The sequence below is a fragment of the Pseudochaenichthys georgianus genome, chromosome 1, assembly GCF_902827115.2.
Source record: "Pseudochaenichthys georgianus chromosome 1, fPseGeo1.2, whole genome shotgun sequence".
NCBI classification, from domain to species: Eukaryota; Metazoa; Chordata; class Actinopteri; order Perciformes; family Channichthyidae; genus Pseudochaenichthys; species Pseudochaenichthys georgianus.
The window spans coordinates 43,915,134-43,926,274 of NC_047503.1; positions in this window are offsets into that span (position 1 = coordinate 43,915,134).

An 11,141-nucleotide genomic window follows, 5' to 3' on the forward strand; every position below is an offset into this window, starting at 1 on the left:
CTGTCACACGGAGAGATACCGCAGGTCCTTCCCTCGTGCAGCGGTCAGACTTTACAACCAGCACTGCCCCTATAGACCCTCCTACACACACCACAACACAGACTATAACACCCCTTGCTGCTAAATACAAACCAACTTTGTGCAATATGTGCTATATGTGCAATATATATATATATATATATATATATATATATATGCCGTTAATAACTGTGTAATTTATACCTGGCTGCTCAACCCTTGTTATGTTACAAGGTATGTATCTTGTATTTTGTAAATTGTGTAACTTGCTGCTGTTGAATACCGTCAAACTATGTGCAATATGTGCTTTATGTGCAATATATACTTTATATACATATGCCATCTTTAATAACTGTAATATATAGCGGGTTACTAAATCCTAAGAACTGCTACAGGATTTGATTTGTAGATTTGATTTGTTTTTTATCTGTATTTTTGAAAATTATGTAACTTTATCTTTTTTTTAGCATATTGTTTATTATATTATAACTTAGTACTTTTTTAGCATATTGTTGTGTTGTTTGTTTATTATATTATAACTTGTACTTTTTTTTAACGTATGTAAGATATGCAACACTACGCTGTCTGTGGCTCTTTCAGCTGTAACGCTGCAAATGTCCCCTCTGTGGGACTAATACAGGTATTCTGACTCTGATTGAGAGAATAGCTTAAAATGTTGAGTTGCTGTTATTTATTTACAATTTTATTCTACATTATTCTTATACTCCACATGTGAAAGGCCTGTGTTGTTGTTTTTATACATTTATTTAATATTCTTAAGTTAATAGTTTGAATTAATAATGCTAAATATATTTCATATTTTTTGATGTATCATTATATAACCGGCAGTAATTCAAACTAGCACCACCTACTATTATACTACATGTATTAGATTATTTTAGTTACTTTAACGATCAAAATGTAAACTAATATTACAAAATGTAATCAACCAATCATTTGTTATGTATTCTGACCCTAACCATAGATAGTACAAATAACAAATCTCTACATTCACCAGAAGTAACGATGAAGGAATGAACACATGAACAGATTACATCAATAATAATAATTAATTTATATAATGTCTTTAAATTGGTCATTCTACATATTATGCCTTTTTACTTTTGGTGTTTAAATTATATTTTATTAATGAAGAACCACGACTCTTCATCTTGTGTCTAAAAACTGAGCATTAACTTTCCTTAATGCTTCAGATTGTTTTATATTCTGTGCCACAGCATCTGATAATGGATGTTTCAGGTCTGACTGCCTCTAATGGAGCAGCAGAAGAAGAAGAAGAAGTGGGCGAGTTGTTGCCGTCACTAACAATTAAAAGTCTCATTCATAATCTCTCTGCTGCTCTCGGACCCTCCGCTTCCGCCTCAAACTCTCACCTGTTTGTGATTTGCACTCAGGTTTTATTTTCGCTCAAGCCAACATGAAAGTCTCTGAGTCAGAGCCTCGAAAAAAGTCTTCTCTCAAACAATCTGCACCATAACGGCTGAGAAACTACAGAAACACTGCTCTTAGACACATGATTTACACTCAGCAGCCTCAGAGTAGACGGAGACAAGTCAGAAAATGTTACAAATGTATAGAAAACACCGTTTATTTATGATGGGAACTGAAAAAAGTGACTTAAAGGTGGGGTAGGTAAGTTTGAGAAACCGGCTCGAGATACACTTTTTGTTATATTCCATGGAATGCTCTGAACATCACGGCACGGCTAAAATAACTGGATGGCCTGCCTGCTTGTCCAACACACTCTCACTCCCAACTCGGCCTACAGATGGAGCGCTTCATTTCAGACGCCTACCCGTGCGGGTCCGTGATCGGCACAAGGTGGGCCCCTGCTGAAAAGGAAAAAAAACCTGCAGGACTTGAAACGCCCCCTTGATAAATACATTTAATTATAATGAAACCAGCAGCAATGGATCATGAATCCACCAGGGGGAGCCGTGAATGTCAGGGTCCCTGTCGTCACTTGCCAACGCAAGGGGGGGGGCCTATAGCATCGAGTTTCAACTATCAGGGCGTCCCATTGACTTGCATAGAGCTCCCTGAACGTCGGTAATAGACGAGTTGGGATCGCGGCGAAATGCTCTCCGCAGATCCATTCTCACAGCGTTTATCAACCTTCTTCTTACTCAATATCGAGCCGCACTTATTGTGTTTACTTCTTTATTGTACTTGAATAATATAGGACTTTTGTTGCCGTCAGTTATGGGGAGAGCAGGGGCTCAGAAAGCTGAAATCTGTATTTTTTCCTTCTGATTTTGTATTCTTTTCTAAACCACACACTGATATTTACTCAACAATAACACATAATTATCCTTGTGTTTATTTATTTTGTTGATTGTATAATTCCTTTATATGACATACTTGTTAGTATAGTATATAGTGTAGTATTGTTGTTGTGTATACCATACCAGGGGCCTATACTACGAAGCTGGTTCAACCTAACCTGGATATGTTTGAGTTAGCCGGTTGGCCTAATCCAAAACATACGCGCTGTCGCTAAACTGTACTACGACGCTGGTCCCGACCAGGTTAGCTGCTTAGCATATATTACCATGGAGATCTAGCCTGCTAAAAAGAGAACCAGCTTCGGATGACCGGAAAGCCGGAGTTTTCCCTGAATTTAGCCGCTAAGCGAAAATCCTGCTTCGCAGTATACCCCCCAGGACTATTTATCACATATCACACGTTTATGACGTTTAATGACTATTTATACTATAACTTTTTTTACTTTTATTTAAATTACTTTTTCATGGCATACATTACATTATAGTGTGACAAACCTTTTTTGACATTTTTACGGCTTACTTTAATGACATTATATCACACCCACTATACTTGTGAAGTTGATCATTTGTATGTCATACTTCTTTTGACATTTTCATGACATACTTTTGCTTAATATGATATTTTAATGGCCCACTATACTCCTACTCTTATGACAATTATATGACGGGTCCTGCATAAACTTTATTCATCCAGCAGAGGCTCAGTCAGAAGGGGCTTGGACTGGGAATCGTGTGATCGCCGGTTCAATTCCCTGAACAGACCTAAAATAAGTATTCCTAGTATTAGGATTGGTTAAAAACAGAGACCAAATTTCACTGTGACAAAAATAAAGAGGGTTTCATCCTCCGATTCTAAATTCATCAACAAAAAATTACCCAAATAAATGTATAATTGTATTTACATAAGATAGAACTTTATTGATCCCAATTTGGATGTATGATTTACCAATAAGTATGATTTACCAATAATTAACATTTAAACTTCTGTCTTGGCAATCCTTCTTTAAATGATCCTGAACAGAGATACAATGATGTGTAAAGTAAAAAAAAAATGTATTTGTTATTATTGTTATTATTATTATTATTATTAGTATATATATATATTTGTTTTCTTTCCCTTCTATTTGATGTTTCTCAGTGTAATTAGGCCACTATGATTATCATTTATTATTCTTTATGAATTCTCTCTGTGCTTTTATTTAAGTCATTGGTATGTAAGCTGAGATATACTTAGATATCTTGTAAACATGATTAAAATGAGATTATTATCACCCATGGAGAGATGTACGTTATATGCACAGTAACTATTCTGCACACATTTGAGTACGTATGCGGGTGTATGTTATGTCTGAATGTTTACAAAAATGACAATAAAAAGAGTATTAATAATGTGTTATTGAAATGTAGAAGCACTTAATGCTCCTCTGTGTCTGTTCTACTCTTTAACCTGCTCTTATATGTCATTAAACCAGGTATCACCAGAGTTCAAGAGACTCTTAAATGACCCGTTCCTAGTTTAGTAGTTTGTTTTTCCGCTGACGTTAACATATCACAGACGTCAGAAAAAGGTCTTTACAGTGAAACCTGTCCGGCTCTTTATCAGAGTGGCTGTCGTCTGAGAGAGCTGGACACACACCAACCTGTCACTGGGTTTGGCCCGGGAATTATTAATGAGGGGGTGAGGTAAGGGGGGAGGTAAAGGGGGAGTCATTCAGAGTTCAGTGTATCTCTCAGGTAACTTCATTTCACCTGCAGGTAAGTGTCGGCTGCAGCGGGAAAAAAGATCCGCCGTAAACTATTTCTGCCATGTTCTAGTGTCAGGTGAGGCCAGGAAAACACACACATTTATTAAACCTTTTTAAAAATTAAAACTTTTTTTTTTAAGGGAATCATTGTTGGTTTGTTTGCATTGGTATAACATGTTTAAATAGTGGTTTCCTTTAAACCTGCATAATTTCACTTGTGGCCACTAGGGGGCAGCAGACTTCATATCAACTGACAGATACTACTCTCATCGTTTAACCTCAGCTAACCAGAGTGGTGCAGGAGTGAGTCCTAAAACCCGGAAATAAGTCAGCATTTTAAAACGTCCTATTCGTCTGTCTCAAATAGAGATGGTTCTTAAATGTTTTTGTGGTTACAACTAGAGATGGAAAATCCGGATCCTTTTACGGAATCATACGAGTCATATGAGTTATGTAGATCTAATCATATCCCCCCCCCCCCCTCTCTTTTCTCATGGACTGCGTAATCATTGCAGTACTGGTGTTTGTATGTGTTAAGTGTGTAAAGTGGTGTCTTTTGCTTTAATAAAACATGTTGATCACAAAAAAAGGGTGATTTTGTGAATCTGAGTCTGCTATTGACTCGTGCATTACTGGGTTTTGCTCCGCTCACCCCCTTACGAAAATGAGTTGTATAGTAACCTATAGTAAGTTTGTAGTGTTCTATAGTATTTTTCACCAGCTATCGTATACTATAGTTTTTTCTGTAGTGCCATTTTATTAGCTAGAGTAGCCCTATAATATTTCAATAGTAATACTATGTATCTAGATCTTTGTAGTATTCCTATATTATTTTAAATAGTATATAGTACACTATATAGTGTTCCTGTAGTTGTTTTTTTAACACACTATAGAACACTCCTATAGTAATAGTATGATATTGTGGTGACACGTTATGATACATAATTCACCATTGAGATTATTGTGTTGCAACCCGGACCCGTTAGTGAGGGTACCGGGGTTTGAGGTCATTCATGCTAGCTTGTCATGCAGAGCAGTACTTACCTGTTGTTGATTAATGGCAGAGTGGAAGTCCATTCTGAATACACCGCCTCTGACTCCCGTTCATCGGCTCTACACTGGTGACCCTGACGTTTTCGAGAAAGTTTCCGAAGACTCAATGAACATGTCTGATCGCGATGTTTTTGTAAAGCTGCCGGAGTTTTGGGGGCATGGTTCGCACACGTGGAGGCACACTTTGTCTGCCGACAAGTCTGTGACGGGGATTTGAAATATTTCCACGTGGTAGCAGGCGATTAAGGCCCTTCTCCTTAAGACATTTAGCTTATCTGCTAAGGACAGGGCCCGCCAGATACTTGACATTCAAGGCCTAGGAGACAGCAAGCCATCTCAGCTAATGGAGAAAATGCTAAATCTGCTAGGGGGGGGAAGACCCCCGGATTCTATTCATGGAGACGTTCCTGCGCAACTTGCCTTCCCGGGTTCAGACGGCGCTAGCCAACACGTCCATTACGGAGCCCGTGCCTTGGCTGAAGAGGGCGACCGTTTTTTCCTGGCTACCCAGCAGTCCGGTGCAGAGGCGTTAGCTGTGACACTCGGCGCCACCTCTACAGTTCAGAAGGCTTGGGGGAGGCTGGACGTGACGGTATCAAGACACAGGAGACACGTGGGGACACAGGAGAGTGTCTTTACCACGTGCGGTTCGGGGCCAGGGCGAAGAAGTGTGTCGCTCCCTGCAGTTACAAGCCTCCGGGAAACGGAGGAGCCGGCGCTCAGTAGTGGCCCTGAGCGTTGGCGGCACGAACAGGCTTCTCTTCGTCAGCGACAGAGTCTCAGGAAGCTTGTTTCTGTGTGACACAGGAGCTCAATGGAGTGTTGTTCCTGCGTCGAGGGAAGACGTCGCTCGTGAGGGACATGGACCGCGGTTGACGATGGCTAATGGCGGCCCCATTCGCATGTACGGCGTGAGGCCTATGTGTTTGTGTATTGGAGGACAGCGGTTCAACTGGGATTTTGTGACGGCATTTATTTTCCCCTCCTCAGGGCAGACTTTTTATGTGCTCACGGACTCCTGGTGGACGTTAAAAATAAACGCTTGGTTGATGCCTTGACGTTTTCCTCCCTCGTGTGTACACTTGGCAAGGCGGCGTATGACGGGCTGTCGGGCTCGCTGTCGGGAGCGGACATTTTTCTCAGGTTGTTGGCTGAATTTCCAGACCTGACGCCACCCACCTTCTCCGCGCTCACCACCAAGCATGGGGTGGAGCACCACGTCACCACCGAAGGTCCCCCAGTCTACGCCAGGGCCCGGCGGTTGAACCCTTCTAAGCTTGCAGTAGCGAGGGTGGAGTTCTCAACCATGGAACGCCTGGGTATTGTCCGCCGTTCTGACAGTCCTTGGGCCTCACCTCTACACGTCGTTCCCAAGCCAAATGGCGATTGGCGCCCGTGCGGGGATTACCGCCGCCTCAACGACGCCACGACACCTGACCGCTACCCGGTGCTGCACATTCAGGACTTTTCAGCACATCTGGCCGGTACGTTGGTGTTTTCTAAAGTGGACCTGGTGCGCGGATACCACCAGGTGCCCATGCATCCCCTGGACGTTCCTAAGACGGCAGTCATAACGCCGTTTGGACTTTTCGAGTTCCTGCAGATGCTCAGGCGGCCCTGTTGGTGCACCCATCATCCGCTCAAACGTTCCAGCGCCTGATGGATTCGGTGCTGCGGGACCTGCCATATGTTTTCGTCTACCTGGACGACATACTCGTCGCCAGCGCTTCGGTGGAAGAGCACCTGTCACACCTCCGAGCCCTTTTCACGAGGCTCAGCCAACACGGGTTGATAATAAATCCTGCAAAGTGCCAGTTCGGGGTGTTTGACATTGACTTCCTAGGACACCGCGTCACCAAAGGCGGTGCAGCACCCCTGCCGGCGAAGGTTGAGGCTGTTGTGGCGTTTCCTCGCCCGCTCACAGCCCGGTCGCTCCGGGAGTTCCTGGGGATGGTGACTTTCTACCACCGTTTCATCGCTCGGGCCGCCCACATTATGCGGCCGCTGTATGAGGCTTTGAAGGGTACGACCCCCATCCAGGCGATCGACTGGACGGCGGAAGCTGAGTCTGCTTTTACGGAGGTCAAGACCGCGTTGGCTCAGGCGGCCCTGTTGGCGCACCCATCATCCACGGCTCCCATCTCCATTACCATGGACGCATCGGACTGCGCAGTTGGTGTGGTGCACGAGCAATGGGTGGAGGGCGCTTGGCAGCCACTTGCCTTTTTCAGCCGTCAGCTGACGCCCAGGGAACGCAGGTACAGCGCCTTTGACCGAGAGCTCCTTGGACTCTAGCTGGCGGTGTGGCACTTCCGTTTTTTGCTGGAAGGCCGTGAATTTACGGCGTTTGTCGACCACAAGCCGCTCACGTTCGCCATGTCAAAAGTGGCTGAGCCTTGGTCTGCACGTCAGCAGCGGCAGCTGTCTTACATCTCAGAGTTCACCACAGACATTAAGCACGTGGCTGGCAAATCGAACCTTGTCGCATATTGCCTCTCCAGGGTCGTCATCGAGGCCGTCCAGTTGGGCCTGGACTATACCCGCATGGTGACGGACCAGGTCACGGACCCCGGCGTACAGGCCCTGAAGGAGGACAGCTTGGGGCTGCGCTTGGAAGACGTGGTTTTCGGTGATGCAGGCGTTACTCTCCTGTGCGACGTCTCCACAGGCCTGCCGCGGCCGGTCGTTCCCGCCAGTTGGAGACGCTCCGTTTTCGAGACGGTGCACGACCTGTCTCACCCCGGCGGTAAACCTTCGGTGCGCTTGGTGGCCGCGAAGTTCGTCTGGCGGGGACTTAAAAAGGACGTGAGGACTTGGGCTGGTGAGTGCGTGGCTTGCCAGCGCGCTAAGGTGCATCGCCACACGAAAGCCCCTTTGGAACGTTTCATGGTGCCGGAGAGGAGGTTTGACCACGTCAACATCGACATGGTGGGTCCATTGCCCTCCTCTCAGGGTGTTTCCTACCTCCTCACCATGATGGACAGGACGACCCGTTGGCCTGAGGCGGTTCCTCTCATGTCGACGTCAGCGCCTGACATAGCCCGGGCTTTCATTGCGACATGGGTGTGTCGGTTTGGCACCCCATCGGACATTTCCTCTGACCGGGGTTCACAGTTCATGTCGGAGCTCTGGAACTCTGTGGCGTGTGGTCTGGGGGTTAAGCTTCACAGGACAACCGCGTATCACCCTCAGGCTAACGGCCTCTGTGAACGTTTCCATCGCTCCATGAAGGCAGCACTCGGAGCCGGCCTGAAGGACGGAAATTGGGTCGACAAGCTGCCTTGGGTAATGCTCGGCCTGTGGACCGCGCCCAAGGAAGATCTGCAGTGTTCCACGGCTGAGATGGTCTACGGTCAGCCGCTGAGAGTTCCAGGGGATTTCCTCCCTAACACATCGGTTCCCTGGTCGGCGTCAGCACAGCGGGTTTGCCTGCAGGACACCGCCGAGACTTTTGCTCCGATTCCCACTGCCCAACACGGTACTCAAGTGTCCCAGGTTCCTGCGGATCTCCGCTCGGTAGAGCACGTTTTCATAAGGCACGATGCACACAGGGGTCACAAGGCCTCTTTACGACGGACCTCTCCGTGTTTTGGAGCACGGGGACAAACACCTTGTGGTCGACCTGGGTGGTAAGGCCGAGCGCGTTCCTGTGGACCGTTTGGATTTGGGTCAGCCGGTGGTGCTGGCAAGACCTTCATCTGTCCAACTGTCCATCAAACGTCCAAACTGCCATTTCCCCTCTACTCTACTCTCCTCTCTTCCTCTACTCTACTCTGGCTGCTGTGGAGGATGGATGTGTCAGCGGAGGAGAGTCTAGGTAAGTTACACAGAAACCAAAGGTTTTTAACCAAGTGAGCAGATATTGTCATAATGTGAGCAAGCTAGGGGTCGAAATAAATATGTTTTAACTTAAATAAATATGTTTTGCCAATGTGGAACAGCTAACTATTGTTTGAGTTTAGCTGCCTGGATGACAATTATTTTCCTTTGGGCCGTTCTTCTTTTTTATTATAACTTAATGTAGCTTACACTCTTTTCTGTGACCAGCATTCTTCAATTGGCATTATATTGATAGCATTAGCAGCTATATGTTTAATGCTATCTAGCTACTTTGGCTAGGTTTCATTGTTCGGCCAGATGTAGCGGGAAAGTGCGAGTGAGAAGACCGACATAGGCTGCGTTGATATACAGTCTCTTACACTGCAAATAAGTAACTCAGCACTAAAGTTATGTATTAGTAGTGTATGTGTACACTACAGTTGAGCTGTTTCTGACTAAAAGCATCAGCCACACTACTCTAAACTTGCAAACATTATATTAGGCGCTTTCACACCGCTGTACTTTTCCCACAAAGGTTCATCAGAACTTACACTGAACAAAAATATAAATGCAACACTTTTGTTTTTGCTCCCATTTCTCATGAGATGAACTCAAAGATCTAAAACATTTTCTATAAACACAAAATAACCATTTCTCTCAAATATTGTTCACAAATCTGAAAAAATCTGTGATAGTGAGCACTTCTCCTTTGCCGAGATAATCCATCCCACCTCACAGGTGTGGCATATCAAGATGCTGATTAGACAGCATGATTATTGCACAGGTGTGCCTTAGGCTGGCCATCATAAAAGGCCACTCTGAAACGTGCCGTTTTGCTTTATTGGGGGGGTCTGGGGGGGTCCGAAAACCAGTCAGTATCTGGTGTGACCACCATTTGCCTCACGCAGTGCAACACATCTCCTTCGCATAGAGTTGATCAGGTTGTTGATTGTGGCCTGTGGAATGTCGGTCCACTCCTCTTCAATGGCTGTGGGAAGTTGCTGGATATTGGCAGGAACTGGAACACGCTGTCGTATATGCCGATCCAGAGCATCCCAAACATGCTCAATGGGTGACATGTCCGGTGAGTATGCTGGCCATGCAAGAACTGGGATGTTTTCAGCCTCCAGGAATTGATCCTTGCAACATGGGGCCGTGCATTATCATGCTGCAACATGAGGTGATGGTCGTGGATGAATGGCACAACAATGGGCCCCAGGATCTCGTCACGGTATCTCTGTGCATTCACAATGCAACATACGCCTGCCCATACCATAACCCCACCACCACCATGGGCCACTCGATTCACAACATTGACATCAGAAAACCGCTCACCCACACGACGCCACACACGCTGTCTGCCATCTGCCAAAGGAGAAGTGCTCACTATCACAGATTGTTTCAGATTTGTGAACAATATTTGAGAGAAATGGTTATTTTGTCTATATAGAAAATGTTTTAGATCTTTGAGTTCATCTCGTGAAAAATGGGAGCAAATACAAGTGTTGCATTTATATTTTTGTTCAGTGTATTACAAAACATCCCTCCCATCACACACTGTTCCAGCTGATGTCTCACACACTGACTCTGAAAGCCAAAATGAGTTCCTTTTTAATTAAAGAAAGGTCTTCTGCTGCCTGGCAAAGAGAAACGTTATTTTACAGACGGAGTAAAGTGGATCGTGGAGTTGGTTTTTGGGACAAAGACAGCGTGATTAGAGCGAGGCAGATATCAGTGTGCCTGTGATTTGACTACAGTTACACACCTGTCTGCTGATAGCGAGGCTCGGTTTACCGGTCGGAGCGAGGATCTGTAATTCTGTATATATATCTGCTCCATCAGACAGCTGCCAGACTTAATGAAGCCCCCCCCCAAATTACAACCCAAACCCTGGTCTTCAGGTGAAGCTGCTGCAGAGATACGATCAACAATTAGGGATTTTAAAATGTATAAACTTGTATTTTTATGAAAAATGAAAGACTTTAAGAAAATGGCATTAATACAGATGTCTTTAATACCTTTAGTTACTTCACAGATGTGGATGAATGATGTGAAATATAATCAAGTGTTGAATCAGACTTTAGTTCCACCTGGAGTAAATCCACCAGCTACCCTGCAGTCTACAAAGTACTTCAGACTAGCTGCTCCTTCACCAGCTTTGAGAACACTTTCATGATCAATCATTATAAAACACATCATA